Genomic DNA, 27,374 nt, shown 5'->3' on the forward strand with positions numbered 1-27,374 from the left:
AAATGTTTTAGATATGAAATCTTTTATAACTGCTCTATGTCAGGAATTACTCCCAGGGATACCAATAGAGCGCCTGGAAATGGACAGAGTGCACCGTGCTCTTAGGCTCTTATAAGAAAACAGATGGACCTCTAAGAGACATTATAGCAAAATACCACCACTATAAAACTAAAGAACAACTTCTTGTTGGGGCCAGGGGAAAAAACTATTTAAGCTTCCAAGGTCATACTTTCCAATTATTTGCAGACCTTTCCCAAACCAGCATCTGCACAAGAGGAGTCGACATGCATCTCCACCTCAAGAACAAGAAGACACTATGGAATGAAAATACTGAAGACCTAACAGACTTAATTTCATTTTTGCCTTTCAGAGATTGATCAATATAGCAGAATCCTTTGGAACCTCTATACAAATCTCCTACTTCCACTTATTATATCTAATTTATGAATATTTAATATTAAGTGATTTAAAATACATTTATATTTACATGTAAACCCCATACAATTTGAAATTTCAGTTTTGGTTATCCTCAAAGTAATTCATTTACTATTTATTTTATTTATATATATATTTTTTTTTAATTTTAAAATGATTTATTTATTTATTTATTTTTATGCTTTTCCACTTGGACCTCCAAGATTTATAAATTTTAAGATTCATTAATTAATCTCTGGAGCAGTCACATAATAACACAAGCTCATATCCATCTATGAAATTATTTATTTATCCCTTTTTACAGTTGTCTTTAACCTTTATTATTAGTCAATTGACTCAAATTTGTTGGGTGGATAAGTCTTATATTATACATATTATATTATATATATATTATCTTTTTTTTTCCCTTTTATTGGATAAAATTAGATAATTTTTTTTCCTTTTGCCTAAATATTTTCCTTTTTAAATAATAAATATACGTCTTTGTATACTATAACTCTAGAAAGTTTACATAGTAGATTTAAACACAGATGGTGTTGGAATTTTTTTTTAAAAAAATTTATTTTATTTTTTTAGGGCTCACAATCATACATCATACATTTTTACGTGTACCCCAATTTACCTTCCTCGAACCCCTACAGTTATATGGGGATTCGATGAAGGCTCCTTATCTCCTGATGGAGGATTGTATCCTCCGTCACGGGTAAACGTTGGATCTCTTTATACCTCTACTTTATTCATATGTAATATGATCATTTATGATTTTTATTTTTCCCCCATTCTAGATATTCCTGGACCTTTCCCTCTTCTCTCTTTGTCTTTATCCGCAGGTGTTTGGTCGAGGATCCACCATGTAGTAATATGTGGTAAGAAAAGCTTGTTGTGGCAGCTGCTATGGCACCATTAAATATAATTTCTCTAAATGTATAGGGCAGTGATGGCGAACCTTGGCACCCCAGATGTTTTGGAACTACATTTCCCATGATGCTCATGCACTCTGCAGGGTAGTTGAGCATCATGGGAAATGTAGTTCCAAAACATCTGGGGTGCCAAGGTCCGCCATCACTGGTATAGGGGCTAAATATATCACAAAAACGTGCAAAAGCATTTCTCTCTTTCCAGGCCATGAAAGCACACATTGTGTGTTTACAAGAAACCCACTTTACAAACAAATCTACTGCCAAATTTTTTAGTTCATCATACCTAAAAAGTATTCACAGCTTCAACAGATACCAAACAAAGAGGCACCTTAATACTGCTCCATCGCTGCACTCCTTTCACAATGCAGGCTGCAATAAAAGGTATTTAATACTAACTGGATATGTTTTGGACACAGCTATAACTGTTGTTTCATATTATGCACCTAACAAAAAGCCTGTACCCTTTTTATCACACCTATTTCAGGTAGTACACTCCCATAAAATGGGCTCACTCATTGTATGTGAAGTTTCTAATCAAGTCATCCTCCCATTTCTGGACAGATCCCCATTTATTCCATCCCAAAACCAAACTAATCAATTGCTTTCTCATCTCCTTTCTAACTATAAATTAGTTGATTCTTGGAGAGAAAACAACCCGACCAAAAGAAACTATACATATTTCTCCCATCCCCATCAAATATTAAGTCGAATTGACCACATACTTCTGATGGCAGGAATGTGTCCAGAAATAATTGCATCTAATATTATCCCTATCCCATGGTCTGACCACAACGTAGTCTTCCCCTCTATTGCATCTCTTATACCCAAAGCACATGATACCAAATGGTATTTACCAAATATATTATTTAAACACCCCTCTTAACTTATAAACACAGAACAGGCTCTGAAAGGTTATTTAAAACATAATACATGCCCAGATGTCTCCTCGTTAACCCTCTGGGAGGCACTAAAATCGTCTATGAGAGGGATATTCCAACAACAAATTGGAATACGCTTTTCCCATTCAGGGCACAGTGAAAGCTGGTTGTTAAGGAGCGGAGCCAGGAAGCTGGCTGTCATGTCTTTAGCTGTCAAAGGGGCTTCCCACTGAAGATGACAGCTGAATAAAAAAAAAACATTGCTGGCAATATAAAATTAAAAAAAAAAGACTGCGTAGGGGTCCCACCCAAAATCCATGCCAGACTCTTATCTGACCATGCAGCCTGGCAGGCCAGGAAAGGGGGGTAGACAAGTCACCTTCTTTTTGACACTTTTTTGGTAAATAGGTAGGTGTACTATGTAACCCATAATCATTCACATGGGGGGCTGGGATATGGTGGCTTTCAGATTCCGATAAGCCTTCTGCCTGCAGACCCCCACAACCAAAGCCATCTAAATTGGGACAAGGTACTTTGGGGTGAGGTTTACGGCTGACTGCCTTGCTCAATGATGCCAGAACATTCCGTTCCACGTGACGATAGAGAGATGGAGCGGTTTTACGTGAAATGTAGTAGCGACTAGGAACCTGCCATTGTAGTACAGCATTTTCTGTGAATTCACTGAAGGGGGCAGAATCCACCAGGCTGAAAGGCAGAAGTTGGAGAGCCAACGGCTTTGACAATCTTGCATTCAGACACTGGGCCTTGTTGTCCTCCCAGACATTATTGGGAGGAAAGGGGCAGTGCTTATAAGCAAATGTAAAGAAGAAGTTAAAATCTGTACGTAGATGCACTTTAATCAATGTAAAGAGGTATTTGTTGCACTTTAATTTGAGTAATCACACTATACAAACACACTCCACGGATACACTATAATATACTGCAACGTAACGCACACAAAACGATATGGCATTCAACTGCAGTAGCTTACACAAAATTGTATGGCATTAAACTGGCAGTAACGCACATAGAAGTAAATGGCGTTAAACTGGCAGTAACACACACAAAACTATACGTTATTAAACTAGCAGTAACGCACACAAAACAATATGACGTTAAACTGGCAGTAACAAACAAAACTATATGGCATTAAATTGCCAGTAACGCACACAGAAGTAAAAGGCGTTAAACTGGCAGTAACACACACAGAACTATATAGCATTTAACTGGCAGTAACACACACACAAAACGATATAGTGTTAAACTGGCAGTAATGCACACAAAACTGTATTGCATTAAACTGGCAGTAATGCATACAGAAGCAAATGGCATTAAACTGGCAGTAATGTACACATAATTATATGGCGTTAAACTGGCAGTAATGTACACAGAACTATATGGTGTTAAACTGGCAGTAACGCACGCAAAACTATATGGTATTAAACTGGCAGTAACGCACACAAAACAATATTGCGTTAAACTGGCAGTAAATCACACAAAAGTAAATGGCGTTAAACTGGCAGTAACGCACAAAATGTTATGGTGTTAAACTGGCAGTAACGCACACAGAACTATATGGCATTAAACTGGCAGTAACGCACACAAAACGATATGGCGTTTAACTGCAGTAGCTACACCAAATTGTATGGCCTTAAACTGGCCTTGTATGGCCTTAAACACACACAAGACTATATGGTATTAAACTGGCAGTAATGCACACAAAACGATATGGTGTTAAACTGGCCTTAACGGACACAGAACTATATAGCATTTAACTGGCAGTAACACACACCAAAGTAAATGGTGTTAAACTGGCAGTAATGCACACAGAACTATATGGCGTTAAACTGGCAGTAATGCAAAAAAACTATATGGCGTTAAACTGGCAGTAACGCAACAAAACTATATGGTGTTAAACTGGCAGTAACACACACAAAACTATATGGCGTTTAACTGGCAGTAACGCACACAGAACTGTATAGCGTTAAACTAACATTGTCCTCACAGATGTATTCGTCATCTTTAACCACTTGCTGACCAGCCGCTGTCATTATACTGCGGCGGGTTGACACAATCCCACAAACTGTCGTAGTTGTAAGTCGGTCCCTTTAAGCAGGATAGCAGGCGTGCACATGCCTGCTGCACTGTGGGTGTGCCGATACGCGTGACCGGCGGGCACAAACCACACAAATCCCTGTTCTATGAGGAGAGGAGAGACAGATCGTGAATTCCTACTAGCTAGGAACAATGATCTGTCATTTCCTCCAGTCACTCCCACCCCCCCAAAGTTAGAACACACACTACCCCTTGATTGCCCCCCTAGTGTTAACCCCAGGGCCAAAGTCCTGCGGGAACGCATGGGAACGGAGTTCCTGTACTTTTTCCACAACAGGAACTCAGTTCCCGTTAGCAGCCATGTCCTGCAAGGCTTTGAAGTATGCGAGCTGTTTGGCAGGTGCTACACCAGCAGCCATTCAGGCATTGCCAGTAGGGGGCCCCATGACAGCTTCTGCTTCAATCTACCTGTCAATCACAGCTAGCTGATGGGTAGATCAGGTCTAGGTCTAGCTGACAGGTAGATCAGCTATTCTGCTCACAGGACATACAGGGGGAGAGGTGAGCTGAGGGAGGAACATCAGTTTGGGGTGGTAAGCTGAGCACAATATCTGGCAAAGTTTAATGCCAGGAGGGAAGTTTATGTGGAAATATGTGAAGAGTTGGAATAGCAGCAAGTGTGTGTTGGAGCCCTGCAGAGTTTGCAGCCCACCAAGCTAACATACATCTCCTAAGCAGGAACACATCACTATCTGCCCAAGCATTCTGTCCAGATAATGTGCAGTAAATTTATGACCTTTCCGTTTAACCCTGTGTTATCCAAACTCTGAAATTAAAAGTGTAAACTCACCACATAAATACTCTATATACAAAATAAGATTCCCCAATAAAGATCAGACCATGATGTTCACATTTGCATGGAAGCACAATTGAATGAATGCTGATTATTCAGAGAATTACCATATTTATGTTTATTGAGGATTGTTTTTTTTTATGTACTAACAGTTAAGCTTCATACACACAATACAAAAATTGGATGAAAAATACCACTTTTGAAGCGTCCGTGCATATGAGCGTATCATTTTTTATTTATTTTTTGGTGGGGGAGTGGATCTTGGGTGGGAGTTCCCACACATTTTTCCCCAGGACTTGACCCCTGGTTAACCCCTACCCTGCCAGTGACATTTACAAGTAATCAGTGCACTTTTATAGCACTGATTGCTGTATAATTGTCAATGGTCCCAAAAATGTGTCAAAAGTGTATGATCTGTCCACCATAATGTCAGAGTCCCGATAAAAAATTGCTGATCACCGCCATTACTAGTAAAAAAAAAATAATACAAATGCCATAAATCTATTCCCTATTTTTTAGACGCTATAACTTTTTGCACAAACCAATCAATATATGCTTATTGTGATTTGTATTACCAAAAATATGTAGAAAAATACATATCGGCCTAAACTGAGGAAAAAAAATAGCTTTTTTAAAAATAATTGGAGATATTTATTATAGCAAAAAGTACAAAATATTGTGTTTTTTTCAAAATTTACGCTCTTTTTTTGTTTATAGCGCTTTATTTTTGTTTATAGCGCAAAAAATAGAGAAATTATCAAATACCACCAAAAGAAAGCTCTATTTGTGTGAAAAAAAAAGGATATCACTTTTGTTAGTTTTGTTCTCAATTGTCAGTTAAAGCGACGCAGTGCCGTATCGCAAAAAAAAATGTACTGGTCATTGAGCAGCCAAATCTTCCGGGACAGAAGTGGTTAAATGTAGATCCTTTTATATTAAATTCACCTTTGCACTATGTAAGGGAGAAATTTAGGTTTTTCGTAAAGTGGGAGATATGATCACTAAATAAATTCATCCCAGCAAAATTAATTATGTTGCTATCTATATGATTTAATCCTACTTTTTTCTGCTAGTTTTCGTGGATGTTTGCTGAGATAAAGGAGAATTTAATTCCAGATTTTAAACTTAAGTTTAGTCAAAATTAAAAATAAATCAGCATTACAATCATTGCCATGTGTCCCTTGTGCTGCTGAGTTTAGTTGAAATCTTCTTTGCTCAATCAGAGGGTTAAAACCTTTATTAGGTAGTATATGGGAGTACCTAACGCTATAAAAACCTGGCGGTGAACCTAAAAAATAACTAGCTACCTAGCGGCACCAGTGACACTAATGCAGCGATCAGAAAAACGATTGCTTAGTGACACTGGCAAAAGGGGGTGAAAGGGTTAACTCTAGGGGCAATCAGGGGGTTAAAACCTTTATTGGGGGGTAGGGGGCTACCCTGGACCTAACACTAACTGCCCTGACACTTTTTACAGTCACAACTGACACTAAATGCAGTGATCAGTAAATAAATGATCAATGCAATCAGTGACACTGTGACTGGGAGGGGGGGGATCGGGGGGGTGATCGGGGGGGGGGGGGTTATCAGGGGGTGACAGTGTGCCTATGTGTACATACATGTCAGTGTAGTGTTGGTGCACTTACTATGTCTTCTCTCCTCGCCGTTCGGTCAAAAAGACCGCCTCAAGGAGAGTGACATCACTTCCTCCTGCCTGTGTTTACACTACACAGGCAGGGGAAGCTTCTCATTCGCCAGGAGCGATCGAGAGGGGATGGCCAGAAACCAACGGCCATCTCCTCATCCCGGTTCGCTCCTGAAGTGATCAGACTCCCTACCCGCTGGAAGGCAGCCACGTACGGATACGTGATTGTGTCTGTCCGTGCCATTCTGCTGACGTATATTTACATGCGGCGGTCCTTAAGTGGTTAAAAAAAACAGATCACTTGTATTCCTATTAGAAAGGAATGTAAGCTGTATCAGCCAGAGAATGCAGCACTGAAATCAGAATTGACAAAATTATTGTCACTTCCAGCTTCATTTCAGGTAGAAGAGATCAAGGATTGTATATTCTTGTTTATTTAACCTTTCTTATTTAACCACTTAACAACCGGCCCATAGCCGAATGACGGCTACAGGGCGGTTGCTTAACTCTGGGAGGACTTTATAATACCTCCTCCTAGAATTCCCCTCTTGCATGCCCCCTGGGGCGTGCACTCGAGAGCATCCATGACCGCCGGGTCCACAGAACCCGGCGCATCATGGATCACCGTAAGCGGCTGCTCATCGCGGCCGTTTACTACATGATCGCTCTGTCAAATGATGGAACGATCACTTGTAAACAAACCGGAGTCATGTTATGATGCTGGTTCCTCTCTCCCCTCTCTGTACCGATCTGTACAGTGGAGGGGAGAGATCGGTGTCAGCAGCGCTGTGGGCTGGATCTGCAGTGCCCACAGCACTGCTCACCGACAATTAACCCTGCAATTCCCTCCCAATACTCTGCAATACCCAGCAATGCCCTGCTAATACTCTGCAATTCCCTGCCAACACTCTGCAAATCCCTGCCAATACTCTGCAATGCCCTGCCAATACTCTGCAATGCCCTGACAATACTCTGCAATGTCCAGCAATAATCTGCAATACCCAGCAATAATCTGCAATAGCATGCAATACTCTGCAATACCCTGCCAATACTCTGCAATACCCAGCAATGCCCTGCCAATACTCTGAAATACCCAGCAATACTCTGCAATACCCAGCAATACTCTGTAATACCCAGGAATACTCTGCAATACCCAGGAATAATCTGCAATACCCAGCAATACTCTGTAATAGCCTGCAATACCCTGCCAATACGCTGCCATAAATTGCCATACCCAGCAATACCCAGCCATACTCTGTGATTCCCAGTCATACTCGGTGATACCCTGCAATACCCAGCCATACTCTGCAATACCCAGCCATACTCTGTGATACCCTGCAATACTCAGCCATAGTCGGTGATACCCTGCAATACCCAGCCATACCCGGAGATACTCTGCAATACCCAGCCATACTCGGCCATGCTCAGCCATACTCTGTGATACCCTGCAATACTCAGCCATACTCGGTGATACCCTGCAATACTCGGTGATACCTAGCCATGCTCGGCCATGCTTGGCTGTACTCAGCCTCTGTATGTTGCCAGGCTGTGGAAGTCTCACACATGTGGTATCGCCGTACTCAGGAGGAGTAGGAGAATCTATTTTGAGGTGTCATTTTGGTATATACATGCTATGTGTTAGAAATATTGTATAAATGGACAACTTTGTGTTAAAAAAAATGCATTTTAACAACTTCCCGCCTGACGTCCTTGACTTTGTGCGGGGATATCTGAATGATGCCTGTAGCTACAGGCATCATTCAGATATCAGCTTTTTCAGCCACCGATTTCCTACACCCTAAGAATGATCATAGTGACTGTTCCGCTGCTTGATCATTATTACAGGAGGCAAGAGGGGACACCCTCCCTCCCGCCACCCTCCGGTGCTTCTACCGACTCGCCAATATGATCAAAGCCAGAATCGTTTTTTTATTTTTTTTTATTTCAGGCTTCCAAGCCTAGAGATGAGATGTGGGGTCTTATTGACCCCATATCTCACTGTAAAGAGGACCTGTCATGCCCTATTCCTATTACAAGGGATGTTTACATTCCTTGTAATAGGAATACAAGTGATCAAAAAATGTATTTTTGGAGAAAAAAGTGTCCAAGTAAAATAAATAAAGTAAAATGAACAATAAAAATAAATACATTTTAAAGCGCCCCTGTGCCCATGTGCTCGCATGCAGAAGCGAACACATACGTAAGTCCCGCCCACATATGAAAATGGTGTTCAAACCACACATGTGAGGTATCACTGCGAACGTTAGAGCGAGAGCAATAATTTGGCCTCTGTAACTCAAAACATATAACCAGTAAAAAAAAATTAAAGCGTCGCCTATGGGGATTTTTAAGTAGCGACGTTTGGCACAATTTCACGAGCGTGTGCAATTTTGAAGGGTGACATGTTAGGTATCTATTTACTCGGCATAACTTCATCTTTCACATTATGCAAAAACATTGGGTTAACTTTACTGTTTTTTTTTTTTTTAAAGCTATGCTGTGTGTGAGAAATAACCTGATAATATGACAATTTTGTGAAAAAAATCTTGATTTTGCAAAGAATTGTGGGAAAAAATTACATCTTCAAAAAACTCATTATGCCTCTTACTAAATACTTTGGAACGTCTTCTTTCCAAAAAGGGGTAATTTGGGGGGGTATTTGTACTTTTCTGGCATGTTAGGGTCTCAAGAAATAAGATAGGCCATCAGTACTTCAGGTGTGATCAATTTTCAGATATTGGCACCATACAGTAGCTTGTGGACTCTATAACTTTCACAAAGACCAAATAATATGCACCAATTTGTACTTATTTTTACCAAAGATATGTAGTAGTATAAATTTTGGCCAAAATTTATGAAGAAAACTTACTAATCTTCTAAATTTTCTAACAGAAACGAAGAAAAATTATTTTTTTTACAGAATTTTTGGTCTTTTTTCTTTTATAGCACCAAAAATAAAAAACCCAGCAGTGATTAAATACCCCCAAAAGAAAGCTCTATTTGTGTGGAAAAAAAGGACACAAATGTCATATGGGTACAGTGTTGTATGACTGAGTAATTGTCATTCAAAATGTGAGAGCACTGAAAGCTGAAAATTGGTCTGGTTATTAATCGGGTTTAAGTGCCCAGTGGTCAAGTGGTTAATGTAATTTTTACAGTATATGTGACAGCGCAACCCCTTTTTGTCATGAGATTGGATTCAATATTGTAATGCAATATTAGTGAGTGCTACTATCACCATTAACCATTTAAAATGTGCATTGAGTTTCTTAGCTTGCCTAGGGCAGGATATACATATGTATATATACACAGATTTATAATTTATGTGATTTAGTATTGATTTAGTATTGTATAGTATTTAGTAGTGTTTTATGTATGTGACAGCACAACACTTTTTTATGAGAATGGTTTTGATATTTGTGTGCAATATTAGTGCTGCTATCACCATTAACCATTTAACCACTTGCCGACCAGCGCACGACGATGTACGTCGACAGAATGGCACGGGCAGGCAAATGGGCGTACATGTACGTCCCTTTAAGTTTGCCGCCCTGCCATCGGGAGCGCGCCGCCGGCGGCGCGCTCCCGCGCTGGCCTGGACCCCCGTGAGTCAGGTCGCAGGACCCACGGACTCGATCGCCGCGGGCATCCCCACGATCGTCTCACGGAGCGGCCGAATGGAGAAGTGCCGTTGTAAACAACATTTCTCCATTCTGCCTAGCAACTAGTGACGCTGATCTCTGCTCCATGTGATTGGAGCAGAGATCAGTGTTCACTAAATGAAAGCCCAACCCCCCCACAGTTAGTAACACGCCCCTAGGAACACTTAACCCCTACACTGCCACCCACTGGTTAACCCCTTCACTGCCAGTGTCATTTGCACAGGAATCACTGCATTTATATAGCGTGTCAAAAATGTCCGATGGGTCCCCCACAATGTCGCAGTCACAATAAAAATCGCTGATCGCCGCCATTACTAGTAAAAAAAAAATAATAAAAAATTATTAATAGAAATGCTATAAAACTATCCCTATTTTGTAAACGCTATAACTTTTGCGCAAACCAATCAATAATCGCTTATTGCGATTTTTTTACCAAAAATATGTAGAAGAATACGTATCGGCCTAAACTGAGGGAAAAAAATGTTTTTTTATATATTTTTGGGGGATATTTATTATAACAAAAAGTAAAAAATAATGCGTTTTTTTCAAAATTGTCGCTCTATTTTTGTTTATAGCGCAAAAAATAAAAACCGCAGGGGTGATCAAATACCACCAAAAGAAAGCTCTATTTGTGGGAAAAAAAGGACGTCAATTTTGTTTGGGAGCCACGTCGCACGACCGCGCAATTGTCAGTTAAAGCGACGCAGTGCCGAATCGCAAAAAGTGGTCTGGTCTTTGACCAGCAAATTGGTCCGGTCTGAAAGTGGTTAAAGTTTGTATTGCGTTTTTGAGCTTGCCTAGTACGGGATATACATATATCGTACCTTTCTCTGTAAGAAACATGATGTAGACCCAGTGACGACGTTCATTAGAAAGAAACCTACTTAGGGTGTTAGTGGTAGCGGTGACATCTTATTGTCTGTAAAGAAGCCAGATGCTGTGTGTACTGATTTATAATGTCCTTCCTTCTTGTAAGTATATGTCAAATTGTTTTTTTAAGAATGTCTGCGCAATGAGTTGCTTCCTCCTTTTTCATGTGTGACACAATGAGCTGGAGTGTGGATTACTAGCACAAAGATCGATTCATCTGGTAAGAGGCAAATCCTCTTTTGTGTGCAGTGGAGCATGGTGTAATTTAAATAGGATCACAAATATATTCAGGAAAAATCAACTCTGAATGGTTATTGGGAATCTTTTCTAGATCTATACTATCTTGTGTATGAGACTTTTTTTCATATATTTATTTAAACCATGGTCTTATATTTGGTTTAATCATTTCACTTTGTTTGTTTGTGAAAAACAACTTTTTTTATAATTCATGCTATCAATGATTTTTTAGCACTGTTGTTTTGCATAAGCACCTTTACGTTTTATACATAAAAAAGGATGTATCTGAGTGGGTATCTCCTATTTTGGTGACAATGAGGAAAACAAGAATTATTATATTGTCTGTTAGGCCTCATGCACACGAGACGCAGATGAAACCTCTGCAGAAACGCGCGTTTAGAAACGCGCGTTTAGCCGCGTTTGCATGCCGCGTTTAGACGCGTTTAGACGCGTTTAGACGCGTTTGCGTTTAAACGCGTTTATAAAGATAACATCATGTAGACCCTCCCCAAGCTCTCAAAGCATGTTTTTTTAACTATTTCTGCTATTTTGATCAGAGTGAGCAGCAGCAGCATAGAGAGCAGTTGTACACTTGCATTTGCCTCTCTTTCTGTAGTATATATTTTGAAATGGATCCCATATTGAATATATGTCAGGAAATGCTCCTGATGTTGCTCTTGATGAGACAGCAACGTCGTCGCAAATTTCGTGAGAGGTCCAGAGTCAGAGCTCGTCGATATCGGACCCATCCGTTGATGGGACAGCGAATGTCCCTTGGATATTTCACAAACATGTATGTTCAGCTGCGTACCTACCCCGACAAGTTTTTTAATTTTAGCCGGATGACCATTGTCACATTTGATCTGCTTTTAGAAAAAGTACGACCTGGTCTGACATTCGTGGACACCAATATGAGAAACAGTGTGTCACCAGAGGAACGACTGTTGGTAACGATCAGGTATGTGTATATATTTTAAAAATATATTTATCTATAGATGCACACTTTAAAAACTTTCTCTGTCCTTTTAAAAAAAAATTATGTCTATTTATAGTAAATTTTCCAATTATTTCAAATCTATAAAATTTAATTCTCCCAATTTTTAACATGTTTTCATACAATATATTAATATAAAACAATTTTAAAATAGTTAATTATTTATTTTTTAATCTGTTTTTATTATTTTTTTCTATTTTCAAATTGATTTTTTAAAAATCAAATGTATGTTAATTAGATTTTTTATAATTTTTTTCTATTTATTTGACCAATTTTTTAATATATTTTCATCGTCAAATATGTACTGATTAATATATTTAAATTTATTGCTGCAGTATATGGTATTATTATATTTTTTAATGCCTTATTAAAATATCCATAATCCTAACAATAACCATTCATCCTAACCCTAAACAATAACACTAACACTAACCCTAACCTAACCCCTAAGACTAACCCTAACCCCTAACACTAACCCCACCCCTAACAGCTAACCATATCCCTTACACAAACCCTAACCCTAAACAACCCAACCAAAAAATCATAAACAATAACCCTAACCCTAACCCTAATGACCAAATTATATTGCCGCTGATGGTCACAGTTGACTTTGAGGCCATGTATCTTTGATGCAGAAAAGTGCAGGACATTTTGCGACCCGACTTTGGATATGTTGTTGTCCTAGGTCCACAGTGTCAGCATACCGAATTTGGGGTTCCTGGCAATAAGTGGCCCCAAGATATGGGCCCCCAAAGTCGGGTCGCAAAATGTCATTCTCTGATGCAGAAAAGTGCATGACATTTTTGCGACCCTACTTTAGGGCCCCCTATCTCGGGGCCACTTAGTGAGAGGATCCTCAAATTTGGATATGTTGTTGTCCTAGGTCCACAGTGTCAGCATACCGAATTTGGGGTTCCTGGCAATAAGTGGCCCCAAGATATGGGCCCCCAAAGTCGGGTCGCAAAATGTCATTCTCTGATGCAGAAAAGTGCATGACATTTTTGCGACCCTACTTTAGGGCCCCCTATCTCGGGGCCACTTAGTGAGAGGATCCTCAAATTTGGATATGTTGTTGTCCTAGGTCCACAGTGTCAGCATACCGAATTTGGGGTTCCTGGCAATAAGTGGCCCCAAGATATGGGCCCCCAAAGTCGGGTCGCAAAATGTCATTCTCTGATGCAGAAAAGTGCATGACATTTTTGAGACCCTACTTTAGGGCCCCCTATCTGGGGGTCACTTAGTGAGAGGATCCTCAAATTTGGATATGTTGTTGTCCTAGGTCCACAGTGTCAGCATACCGAATTTGGGGTTCCTGGCAATAAGTGGCCCCAAGATATGGGCCCCCAAAGTCGGGTCGCAAAATGTCATTCTCTGATGCAGAAAATTGCATGACATTTTTGAGACCCTACTTTAGGGCCCCCTATCTCGGGGCCACTTAGTGAGAGGATCCTCAAATTTGGATATGTTGTTGTCCTAGGTCCACAGTGTCAGCATACCGAATTTGGGGTTCCTGGCAATAAGTGGCCCCAAGATATGGGCCCCCAAAGTCGGGTCGCAAAATGTCATTCTCTGATGCAGAAAAGTGCATGACATTTTTGAGACCCTACTTTAGGGCCCCCTATCTCGGGGCCACTTAGTGAGAGGATCCTCAAATTTGGATATGTTGTTGTCCTAGGTCCACAGTGTCAGCATACCGAATTTGGGGTTCCTGGCAATAAGTGGCCCCAAGATATGGGCCCCCAAAGTCGGGTCTCAAAAATTGATTCTCTGATGCAGAAAAGTGCATGACTGCAGCATAATCCTATGGTGCCATATTCAGCTCCAAAACAATGTGCTTTAAAACATTGATTCACGTATATACAGTATTCATTTTATTATATTGAAAAAATATATATTTATCCTTGTTATTAATGAAGACATTATATCTAATAAATTATTATTTTTTAAAATTTAGGTTTCTGGCAACCGGTCAATCATATGCATCTCTACATCATTATTTTTTAATGGGCGTTTCCACTATTTCCAAAGTCGTACGAGAAACCAGCACTATACTTTGGGAGGTGCTACACAGAGAGGTAATGCCAGTTCCAACACAGTGTATGTGGCAGAACATAATTAATGAATTTTGGGAAAAAACTAACTTCCCAAATTGTATTGGAGCACTGGACGGCAAACATGTACGCGTCAAAAAGCCACCAAAGTCGGGCTCTATGTACTTTAATTATAAGAAATATTTTTCAATTGTGTTGCTTGCACTAGCTGACGCCAAATCTAAATTTATATGTGTTGATGTTGGAGCATACGGCAGTCAAGGGGATTCTCGTATTTTTAGAGAATCGTCCATGGGCCGTCGAATACATGAAGGTTGCTTTGGAATTCCGGGTTGGAGGCCTCTTCCCAACACTACAGAGCCCATACTACCTGCTGTCATTGTGGCTGATGAGGCATTCGGGCTTTCAGAAAATATAATGAGACCATACAGTGGACAAGGACATAGTTATCAAGAAAAAATCTTCAATTACAGACTAAGTCGTGCAAGACGCGTTGTGGAATGTGCATTTGGGATAAGTGCAGGAAAATGGCGGGTACTACTAAGTACAATGCAGTTAGATGTTGAAAACGCTATCCAAGTAGTACTTGCATGCTGTGTTCTCCATAACTTTGTAATTGAAAATGATAGAATATCCACAGATCCTGCCCCTCCCAACACCAATCAGAACATTCAATACATGGACCTACGCCCAACAGCCAGAGCAATGACCATTCGAAACAATTTTGCAGAATACTTTGTTTCACCTGTTGGTAGCGTGCCCTGGCAGGATACCCATATTTAGTCTGATTGCTAGCTCAAAGTTATTGACATTTTTGAAAAATGCTACTGTGGTTCATTCAGTTTCAATAAAGGATTTTTTCTTTGTCCCAATTTTTAATTATATTTACATTTTTTAATTTAAGCATGTTACTTTGTTTCACTTGCTAATTATTTTTTAATATAATTTCTAGGTTACTGTATTATAACCATCGATAAACACTTTAAATTATGGAGAATGGGCATGAATACTGTAATCTCGTAAAACCTTATGGGATTATAATGTCTTAGATTAAACAAAGGATGTGATAATGTAACACTTCTCTAAATATAGAGCCACCAAAAATATATATAAATGTATATAAATAAAAGATTTCATTACATTTCAACTTATCCACACATCTAATATTTATGGACACCAATTCATAATTTTCAAATATTATTTCTTTATTAAAAGAAAATTTAAAATCTAAAATTGAAACAAAATATAAAATACATTATAATCAAAAAGTGCAAATAGTATAATATTTATTCAAAATCAAACATTTTTTCAAACAGTGCAAATATCAAAAAAATTTAGTGCAAAAGGGTGTGAAAAGTGCTAACTAATAATATGATCAATAAAGGAAAAAAAACAAATTGTAATAATTAAATTATAAGTTATGATATGTCCCGTAGTTATCCTGTGAACTTTCGTCAACGGGGGAAGGATTACCCATCCGTGGCTGAAGGGGTGGGAGCTGGGACATTGTCTGTGGCATAAATGGTGTGCCAATTGTTGACGACATTGCATATTGTGCTGGCGGTCTCTGTGTGTGTAGGACGTTACCTGTAACTCCCTGGCTATATGATGAACCTCGTTGGATTGGAATATCCATGAAAGGAGTATTCTGCATCCCCCCTTGGACAATGTTCAGTGGCGGTGGGGGCCGCGACTGTCTTTCTGCATTTAGACATGCCACGATATAACAATAAATGTTTTCACGGCATTGACGCTCGCGGTCTTCAGACAATTGTTCAAGAATTACATATAGGCTACGGCAAAAAATACTGCGCCCATTATTTAGGTCCAGGAAGACATCGCTCCGATGTCGTTCCTGGCGTAGCTCTTCTACTAAATTAATAATGTTGGTTTCCACCCTGGTCGGTTCCTGGTCTACGTCACGCGACCGACGCCCCCTTGGCCTGCTTCTTGCAGGAGATCGACTGCGATTACCCTTGAATAAAATAAAATACATACAGTTATTGACATATACATCTTGCACTTATATGACCAAAAGTAATGATGATACATTCTTTTTCAACCGGTGTTTCACGGTCGCGTGAAATTGGAACTGTAGCCAAAGATAAACTCGCTTGTGATGCACTTGGCACATCCTCCATCTCATTTACTATATCCTGATGGACACTGCCTTCATCCTCTGAAATGTTGGATGTTGTCCTTTAAATAATAAGGTTTAAGTACAGTTAGACATGTGCACATTTTAAAATTTTATTATTTTATTTTTCACAACCCTAAGCCTATCCCCTAACACCAAACCCCCACCCACCAACCTAAAAAAAAAAACGTAGACATAACACTAACCCAACTACTCAATACAAACCCTAAACCCTAAGCCCGAAATTAAACCAAAAACTATCCCTAATTGCTAACCCTAACCCCAAGTTTGTAACCATAAACCCTAATTGCTGACACTAACCCTAACCCTAATTGCTAACCCTAAACCGAAATTGATAACCCTAACCCTAAACCCCAATTGCTAACCCTAACCCCGATTTGGTAACCATAAACCCTAATTGCTGACACTAACCCTAACCCTAATTGCTAACCCTAAACCGAAATTGATAACCCTAACCCTAAACCCCAATTGCTAACCCTAACCCCGATTTGGTAACCATAAACCCTAATTGCTGACACTAACCCTAACCCTAATTGCTAACCCTAAACCGAAATTGATAACCCCAACCCTAAACCCCAATTGCTAACCCTAACCCCGATTTGGTAACCATAAACCCTAATTGCTGACACTATCCCTAACCCTAATTGCTAACCCTAAACCGAAATTGATAACCCTAACCCTAAACCACAATTGCTAACCCTAACCCTAAACCCCAATTGCTAACCCTAACCCCGATTTGGTAACCATAAACCCTAATTGCTGACACTATCCCTAACCCTAATTGCTAACCCTAAACCGAAATTGATAACCCTAACCCTAAACCACAATTGCTAACCCTAACCCTAAACCCCAATTGATAACCCTAACCCCGATTTGGTAACCATAAACCCTAATTGCTGACACTATCCCTAACCCTAATTGCTAACCCTAAACCGAAATTGATAACCCTAACCCTAAACCACAATTGCTAACCCTAACCCTAAACCCCAATTGCTAACCCTAACCCCGATTTGGTAACCATAAACCCTAATTGCTGACACTATCCCTAACCCTAATTGCTAACCCTAAACCGAAATTGATAACCCTAACCCTAAACCACAATTGCTAACCCTAACCCTAAACCCCAATTGATAACCCTAACCCCGATTTGGTAACCATAAACCCTAATTGCTGACACTATCCCTAACCCTAATTGCTAACCCTAAACCGAAATTGATAACCCTAACCCTAAACCACAATTGCTAACCCTAACCCTAAACCCCAATTGATAACCCTAACCCCGATTTGGTAACCATAAACCCTAATTGCTGACACTATCCCTAACCCTAATTGCTAACCCTAAACCGAAATTGATAACCCTAACCCTAAACCACAATTGCTAACCCTAACCCCAAACCCCAATTGATAACCCTAACCCCGATTTGGTAACCATAAACCCTAATTCATGACACAAACCCTAACCCTAATTGCTAACCCTAAACCGAAATTGATAACCCTAACCCTAAACCACAATTGCTAACCCTAACCCCGATTTGGTAACCATAAACCCTAATTGCTGACACTAACCCTAACCCTAATTGCTAACCCTAAACCGAAATTGATAACCCTAACCCTAAACCACAATTGCTAACCCTAACCCCGATTTGGTAACAGTAACCCCTATTTGGTAACTAAAATCCTACCTGCTAACACTAATCCCTATTTGATAACCCTCAGCACTACCCATACTCCATAACCACCGGACCGAATCATAATCCCTAACCCTTTAACCTTGACCTTAGCTATAACCAATGCCCTTTCCTTACTGTCACCCTTAAGCACTGACCCCTAACATAACTTAAAGGTTAATGGATGGGAGATGGAGAGAAAGGAGGACCAGGAGGAGAGGTGTATGAAGAAAGAAGGGGGAGGGTGAGGGGACTAGAGTGAGTGAGTGAGAAGATCAGAGGGAGAGAGAGAGAGAGGTGGAAAGGCAGTGACTGAACTAAGGGAGGAGGGAGTGAGAGGGGGGGAGAGGGAGTAGAATAGCAGAGGGAGAGAGGGGGGTGGAGAGGCACTGAATGAAATAAAGATGGAGGAGGGAGTGAGAGAGGCTGAGTGAGATAGAATATGAGAAGAGGAGGGGGTGATGGAGAGGGACAGTGGGTTGAGATGCATACATAAATACATACATACATGCATACTAAACACAATTATCTGACAATTAAATTTAATATATTAACGGATATTATATTATCCAGTCTAAAATTTATCTTCAAAAAATAAAAAAATTAAAAATGTATTAGAATCTATTTTAAACACAAAAAATAGAGAAAATTGTACAAAAAATATACCGAAAAAATTATAATAGAAAAATTAAAAATATAAATAACATATATTAAAATAAAAAAATTAAGAATTTAGATCTCAAGTTAAAATTTTAAAAATTTTACTTTTAAAAAAAAAATTAATGTTACAAAATAATATAAATTGATAAATAAATTTAAGTTTACTTACGCTCTTGAAATTAAACTGTCCCTCAAAAAAGACAATTGGACAGTCAAGGGGTGGGTTTTGTAGGTGGATTGGGCTCCACTGCGGTTTGATTCTTTTTCTTTTTTTAGATCTCTCTTTACTCTGTCGGCCAAAGATCTCCATCTTTTTTGAAATGATGCCACTGTGCAATGATTAAAAATCAACTTAAAAACTGAAAATACAAATTAACATACCCCAAAATTTTGACCAAATATAGATTGAACTTACCTCGAGTTTCTTGCTGGGATCTGGAGAGGTCTTCCCAGTTTGGGGTCAAGTCTTTGGCCAAATTTTCCCATGTCCTCTGTTTGGCAATCCGGTCAGGGTACAATTCATGGGATTTGTCCCATAATTGTACATAATTTTGAATTACTTCAATCAAGTTGTTTTGGCTCACATCAGAAGTCATTTTTTAGGAGATGTTTCTTCAAAGCTGGCAATCCAAGGTGTAGGAGATGTGTCTTCAAAGATGGCAATCCAAGGTGTGGACAAGCCTAGCTTGGGGGAAGGGGGGTGGCTTGTGGAAAAAAGTTTCAGTTTCATGAAGGATGTGTGTTCTACATGGAAACATGGTGGGGGAGGGGGGCTGACTAGACATTAAATTTTTCTATGACAATGCTATGGCTTGGCCAGACTAGGTGGAGCCACTGATTAGATTAGAAATTGGATTAGTATTTGGGGCAAAGAAGTGAAGGAATTCCTCATTGTACAAGCTAATGGAAACACTAGAGATATTATGGGATTGTGTCACAAAGTAAATACACTCTATGAATTATATAAAGTAATTACAACTTTTTCCTAACATTTTTTATTGTTTTCTATGAGTTTAAATCATATTTCAGAATTTTCAGGTACCAAAAATTGGGTTCCTTTAAAAACGCATATAAACGCAAACGCGGCTAAACGCGGTTGCCGCGTTCAGCCGCGTTTAGCCGCGTTTAGCCCCGTTTTGCGTCTGAAACGCAGAAATTTTTGTCTCTGAACGCATTTTTTTGCTTCTGGAAAAACGAGATTAAACGCAACTGCATATAAACGCAAAAAAACGAGACTGTGTGCATGGACACATAGGATAACATTGAATGAGTTCAGGTGCAGTTGAAAAAACTGTCCAACTGCATCTGAACGCGCGTTTAACTGCGTCTCGTGTGCATGAGGCCTAACTTTTCACCTAATGACAGTGTCTTTTGGTCTAGCAATCCCCCATATAGTAACATAGAATGTATAGAGTAGCAATAACAAACTTTTCCTGCAAACTCTTCCTTTTTTTATGCACTCTGATTTTCTTTTTTCTAGAGCGTAAAATTATTTTCTTATTTTACTTCCCCACAGGCAATGTTACAAAATGTAATTATCCAATATATCAGGGGACCAAAATTGCAAAACTATATGAGCATTAGATTTAGAAAATAAACTTCTTTCTAATCACCTAGTGAGTAGAGTCATACGAAAACACAGTTAGGCTGATTTACAAAAGGCACTTGGAATCTGCACTTAATATATTTTGAGAATATTCACATTTATTTATCCAGTTATGTTAAAAACAAATATCTGTTCACTTTGAATACTCAAAATACCACTATTAATATTCAGGGGGGCATTTTAATTAAGGTTAACCAAATTTAAAGTGTGATCTAAACCCAAACACTTAAACTAAATACACTATATTAACCAAAGTATTGGGGGACAACTGCCTTTACATGCACATGAATTTTAATGGCATCCCAGTCTTAGTCCATAGAGTTCAATACTGAGTTGGCCCACCCTTTGTAGCTATAACAGCTTCAACTCTTCTGGGAAGGCTGTCCACAAGGTTTAGGAGTGTGTCTATGGGAATGTTTGACCATTCTTCCAGAAGCACATTTGTGAGGTCAGGCACTGATGTGGATGAGAAGGCCTGACTTGCAGTCTCCACTCTAATCCTAAAGGTGTTTAGGGTCATTGTGCTTAGGGTCATTGTTCTGTTGGAAGATAAACCTCCCCCCAAGTCTGAGGTCCAGAGTGCTATAGAGCAGGTTTTCATCAACAATATCTCTGTATATTGCTTTGTTCATCTTTCCCACAATCCTGACTAGTCTCCCAGGTTCCTGCCCCTAAAGAAACCTCCCCAAAGCATGATGCTGCCACCCCCATGCTTCACTGTAGGGATGGTACTGGCCAGGTGATGAGCAGCGCCGTTTCCTCCAGACATGATGCTTGCCATTCAATCTTTGTTTCATTAGACCAGAGAATTTAGTTTCTCGTGGTTTAAGATTCCTTCAGGTGCCTTTTGGCAAACTCTAGATGGGCCATCATGTGCCTTTTACTGAGGAGTGGATTCAGTCTGGCCACTCAACCATACAGGCCTGATTGGTGGAGTGCTGTAGAGATGGTTGTTCTTTTGGAAGGTTCTTCTCTCTCCACAAAGAAATGCTGGAGCTCTGTCAGAGCGACCATTGGGGTCTTGGTCACCTCCCTGACTAAGGCCCTTCTCCCCTGATCACTCAGTTTGGCTGAGCGACCCACTCTAGGAAGAATCTTGGTGGTTCAAAAACGTATTATATTTAGAGGTGATCTCCAAAATCTACAGACAATTCCTTGGACTTCATGGCTTGGTTTGTGCTCTGACCTTATATGAACAGGTGTGTGCCTTTCCAAATTATATCCAATCAATTTAATTTACCACAGGTGGACTCCAATCAAGGTGTAGAAACATCTCCAGGATAATCTGTCTAAATAGGATGCACCTGAGCTCAATTTTGAGTGTCATAATATTGCCTAGAATTTTATACCACTTTCACACCTTGCCTATTTCACTCCCCAACACATTTTTCAAACAACTCTATGAAGTCATTCACACCTTTATTTGGATGGGTCGGAAACCTCGTACTAGGCTTAGCATTCTCACCAAACCAAAAGAGTGGGGGGACATTGGCCTTCCAGATTTTAAACTTTACCTCCACAGGGTACACTTAGCTAGAATCCTACACTGGAACTGTCAGTGAGCAGAAAGACTGGGTATCCCTGGAAGGGCTCTATCAAATCTATCCCTTAGGTCCCTCCCATGGATCCATTGGAAGAAATTGCCACGCAGTATACAACAGCATCCACTACTGGGAATGACTCCAAACACGTTTTACTGATAAACAATTGAAGCAATCTTCAATCTTTGCTCACGAATATTGCTAATTACACATATCACAGAAAAAAACTATCCAAACTACTCCTGCTTGCTGCATCCTGCACATTGCAGATTGTTCCATGAAACGTTATAAGAGGGCCCTAACCAGACATTTGCTAAATGCAGCAAAACTTCTGATTCTCAGACACTGGAAATTGAAATGTGCCCCTACGATCCCAGAATGGCTCTGCTCCATAGAGGATATCTAAAATATGGAGGAAACGGTGGCCATTGCATAAAATGTGGTCTCACTGGCTGGTGTTTTACGATAATCTGCCTATTATCTACAATTAGATACAGAGTGAAACCCTGTTGCTCTACTGATTACCATTTCTTCAAATTTTTAGAAGGTTAAATCATTGACTGACTACTCCCCCTATCAATTGTTCTATGTTCCACTTAACTGTGTTGTGTCCTGCAGTGTCACTGACCTTAGACACCCTCACCAAAAATTCTCACAGATTGTTCTCTCTTATTGTTTCATTCTATTTTATATTACTGTTTTGTTTCCTATTTCATATGCAAACTTTTTGATGGTTCATTCATATTTAACTATTTCATATGCAATATTCTCTGCTAAAAGATTACACCTTTTAATACTCTATATTGTCCAATATGCTTTTGATATAAGGTTAATAGTTTAGTACATTGTGGACCTACAATATTTGCAACTGTTATCTATATCTTGTACAAAATTGCATCTGTGATATTTTGATTATGTAATTTTCTTTCTCTTTAATAAATTTTTTTTCAAATGCAAACAATTTTTTGAGTGTCATAGCAAAGGCTGTGAATACTTACTGTATGTGCAGGTGATTTTTTTTTCCTTTTTTCCTTTTTCATTTTGAATACAAAAATTTTAAACAAACTTCTTTGTCATTATGGGATATTGTTTGTAGAATTTTGAGGAAAATAATTAATTTAATTCATTTTGGAATAAGGCTGTAACATAACAAAATGTGTAAAAAGTGAAGTGCTGTGAATACTTTCCGGGTGCACTGTATATAGTGGCAATAGTTCACACAGCGCTTTACAATATAAAAGGAGACAATACAGCAACAATAAAATTCAGAACAAGAGGGTTAGGAGGGTCCTGCTCCTGAAAGCTTACAATCTAAAATTTAAAAGCAAATACAATTTTGAAGTACTTTTGCAAGACATTTGCCTAGGGATCAAATGTACAAATAGTTTTGTAATAATATTTTGTCATAATGTTCCTATGAATATTTTTACAAATGTTTGTTTGAAAATCAACTAGCGTATGGCCAGCTTAGGCCTTATTTTCTGAGCGTTTAGTTCTACTTTATGATACACATTTATTAGCAAAGTACTTTTTATAGCAAGTTAAACATTTGTATGTCAATTCAATTAATTATATTTGTATTAAAAAAGTAACATTTAAAATTTTAAAAAGAGAAGTATGTTTTTTTTTTAACCCATCATACTTATCTAGGTGGATGCAGTATTGGACCGATGCTGCATCTGTCCCCCGGCGTCTCTGCACTGAGAACTGAGCGATCGAACACCACTGATTGCTCAGTTCTTTCACCTCCCCAAGTGGAGAGCTGCTGACTGTCAATCAACAGCTCCCCTCTCTGCTCCTCCACGCTCATTGGAGCACTACACTGTGCAGGGGCGGGGAGCGAATGTCTCAGGCTCTCAGCTGCTTTCTGAGAGGCTGAGACAAATATCAGTCCAGGCACCTGGCGTATCCAGACTTTATTGTCATGATGACGCAGTGCCTGGACTGATTCCAGTGACATCAGCAGAGAGCGGACTTCAGACCCTTCTCTGCTGAAAATGGGGCACAGGAATGCAAAACGAATTGCACTCCTGTGACCCATAGGCGAAGCCTAGCCAAATGAGCCCAGGCTGGACTTCTCCTTTAACAATATTCAATATTTTAACTTGCAAAGGTTATGGCTTATTTTCCCAATGTTGTCTGTCTCTTTAATATGCTGGTATAATTACCTGCTGATATGATAATTAAGGGATTATAATAAGATCATAGACAATAGATTTGTTGTGCTCAATTGAAAAAATAATAAAACATAAATGGCTGCTCACACTGTATTGCTGGAAACAATATACAAAATATAAAGAAAGAAAATGTGGCGCACATAAAAAAATTTATGTAATTCGTAAAATTCATCAAGAAACATATATCTATAAGAATTATGCAAACAAGTCCCAATAGTAAGAAAAAATTTATCAAATCAGAAGCAAATCGCCCTCCACCACATCAAACAGATAAGAAGATAACAGGGTCCCATCACCGTCACTCGATAAGACAGACCCTTACCATCGATGCATGGATAATGCACATGTAATGACACCAATTCAGCTTAGCAATTCCTCCCAATCAGTACCCTGGAGCAGGAATTCTCAAAACATGGAACAGGTATAGGAATCCTTGCGTGGCTCAATAATCATATAAATGAGATAAAAAAGACACCGCTCATTGTGCAAGTATCTTGCAAGACATACATCAATTTATTGCTGTTAAAATTTACACTCCCATTTGGTTGAAAGATAAAAGCGAAAAATTAAGCATCCAGCGCTTCAAAAGTAGCTGCTGTAGAGTAGTTTGTCTGCGTCCCATGTCAAGCTCGGCTCCACCCAAGGTTTCATCATGAAAAATGCGTCATCGGGGGCATGATTTTGACGTCTATAGGGACAATTTATAATGGACTGACTCAACTGGAAGCGGAAATGCTGTGCGTTCCGCGCAACAAGCGGGAACAGCCAGCCTAACTGGAAGTATCCCCTCACAGGAAACCACATGGCTAAGCCCATTATTAGGTTTGATTACCTATTTCCTTTCTGCCTTATTTCTATGTTTATAGAGTAATAAAAGAGGTTATTTTTAAGTGCTTATTGAATATTATATATATATATATATATATATATATATATATATGTCATTCCGTTCTGTGCCAGATTATTAGCGGTTAGTTATTGGTGTTTCCTGTGAGGGGATACTTCCGGTCAGGCTGGTTGTTCTCGCTTGTTGCGTGGAATGCACAGCTTTTCCACTTCCGGTTGGGTCAGTCCATTATAAATTGTCCCTATAGACGTCAAAACCATGCCCCTGATGACGCATTTTTCATGACAAAATGTTGGGCGGAGCCGGGCTTCAAGTGGGACGTGGACAAACTACTCTACAGAGGCTACTTTTGAAGCGCTGGACGCTTCATTTTTCGCTTTTATCTTTCAACCAAATGTGAGTATAACTTTTAACAGCAATAAATTGATGTATGTCTTGCAAGATACTTGCGCAATGAGCGGTGTCTTTTTTATCTCATTTATAAGATTATTGAGCCATGCAAGGATTCCTATACCTGTTCCATGTTTGAGAAATCCTGATCCAGGGTACTGACTGGGAGGAATTGCTAAGCTGAATTGGTGTTGTTACATGTGCATTATCCATGCATCGATAGTAAGGGTCTGTCTTATCGGGTGACGGTGATGGGACCCTGCTATCTTCTTATCTGTTTGATGTGGTGGAGGGCGATTTGCTTCTGATTTGATAAATTTTTTCTTCATATTGGGACTTTTTTGCATAATTCTTAGCACCTGTACAAACGGTCGGAAATTCCGATGGAGAAGGTCCGATCGGACCATGTTGTCGGATAATCTGACCGCGTGTGGTCTACATCAGACTTTTTCCGTTGGAATGTCCGACCAACAACAACAACATGATCCGATCGGACTTTGTCCGATCGTTTGTAGAGAATTCCGATTGGACAAAGTGCCACGAATGCTCAGATCAAACTAGGAGACCAAAGCTATTGGCTACTAGCCCCAACATAGTCCCGTCGCAACAAACGAACTTTATCACGTTACGATCTATCGGATTTTCCAACAACTTTGTCCGACCGTGTGTATGCAACACCAGGTTCGGACAAAATTCGTCTGAAAAAATCTGACGGATTTTGTTGTCGGAATGTCCGACCATGTGTACAGGGGCTTATAGATATATGTTTCTTGATGAATTTTATGAATTACATTAATGTTTTTATGTGCGCCACATTTACTTTCTTTATATAATAAGATCATATTCTTCTTAAAAAAATCCCCCAAAAAAATTCAAACGTGCTGTTGTGAAAGGTAAAAGTAAAGTTTACAACTTGAGATATTGCATGAAGCCTCTCAGAATTAAGATAAATTAAGTAATGCAATGATGTGTTGTGTAACAAACAAGGACTCCAATAGTCGGTCCTAGTTCATCGTTTTAATATCAATAATTAAAATGATTTCACGTCAACGTAATGAAGGTGTAATTTTAAGAACTTCCCAGGTTCTCACTGGAGTTTTTCTAAAGATAACTAAAACAGTTCCAGAGTAATTACATGCAATTTTATTAACTTTATTCATGTTATGTCTTGTCTGTTATGCTTAGTCTATTGTAGCTGACTGTACTAATCTGCAGCTCCAGGGAAATTATCCTTGATAAAATTAATTCCTTTCTATCCTCCTTAGGTCAACAGTTACAACAGAAGACCAAATGGGAATTGACTTACAATTGCAATTGTACATGGCTCTTGCCTACTTTTAGTAATGTTGTACTGTGAGTGTTGTGACTGTAAATGTTGTATTCAGACCCAGAAAATGATTGAGGTAAACTAAAATAACATCAATACATTTTTATAATAATGGATATTTCCCACTAGTAAATTTGAGAAGGGTCATTGGATTGGCATCACACAGGGCTGAAACTGGGGTGGGGGAGACCTTGCGCCCCATGTGCCACATTAAGAAGGGCTCCATTCCGGGGACTTGGCTCTAGTAACTGACCTGGCAGGGGTGGGCTAACCCCACACCACCTGCCCCACATCTCTTGTGGGGTGCCCAGGGTCCCAGACACTGTGATCCTGCTCCTCTATGGCAGCCAGTATGTCTCCCACTGGCTGCCTATACGAGTCATTGCTGAGCCGAAATAGAA

This window comes from Lithobates pipiens, unplaced genomic scaffold (assembly GCF_037356315.1).
Source record: "Lithobates pipiens isolate NorthernLeopardFrog02 unplaced genomic scaffold, aLitPip1_a1.2 Scaffold_13, whole genome shotgun sequence".
Lineage (NCBI taxonomy): Eukaryota > Metazoa > Chordata > Amphibia > Anura > Ranidae > Lithobates > Lithobates pipiens.